Genomic DNA, 778 nt, shown 5'->3' with positions numbered 1-778 from the left:
AAAGCTGGACAGAGAATGACTCTGACAAGTTGAGAGAAGGCTTCAGACGATCAGTAATAACAAACGCCTCCAAGCTAAAGGAGGATGTTCGAACCCATCGCAAAGAAACTAAAACCCTTGAAAAAAGATTAGACGAGTAGCTAACTGGAATAAATAGCATAGAGAAGACCTTAAATGATGTGATGGAGCTGAAAACCATGGCAGGAGAACTACATGACGCATGCACAAACTTCAGTAGCCGATTCAATCAAGTGGAAGAAAGGGTATCAGTGATTGAAAATCAAATGACTGAAATGAAGTGGGAAGAGAAGTTTAGAGAAAAAAGAGTAAAAGAAATGAACAAAGCCTCCAAGAAATATGGGACTATGTGAAAAGACCAAATCTATGTCTGATTGGCATACCTGAAAGTGACAGGGACAATGGAACCAAGTAGGAAAACACTCTTCAGGATATTATCCAGGAGAACTTCCCCAACCTAGTAAGGCAGGCCAACATTCAAATTCAGGAAATACAGAGAACGCCACAAAGATACTCCTTGAGAAAAGTAACTCGAAGACACATGCTTGTCAGATTCAACAAATCTGAAATGAAGGAAAAAATGGTAAGGGCAGCCAGAGAGAAAGGTCAGGTTACCAAAAATGGAAGCCCATCAGACTAATGGGGGATCTCTCAGCAGAAACTCTACAAGCCAGAAGAGAGTGGGGGCCAATATTCAACATTCTTAAAGAAAAGAATTTGCAACCCAGAATTTCATATCCAGTCAAGGTAAGTTTCATAA

Source organism: Rhinopithecus bieti, unplaced genomic scaffold (assembly GCF_001698545.2).
Source record: "Rhinopithecus bieti isolate Rb0 unplaced genomic scaffold, ASM169854v2 scaffold_26504, whole genome shotgun sequence".
Classification (NCBI taxonomy): Eukaryota; Metazoa; Chordata; class Mammalia; order Primates; family Cercopithecidae; genus Rhinopithecus; species Rhinopithecus bieti.
This window is presented reverse-complemented; position numbering follows the sequence as displayed.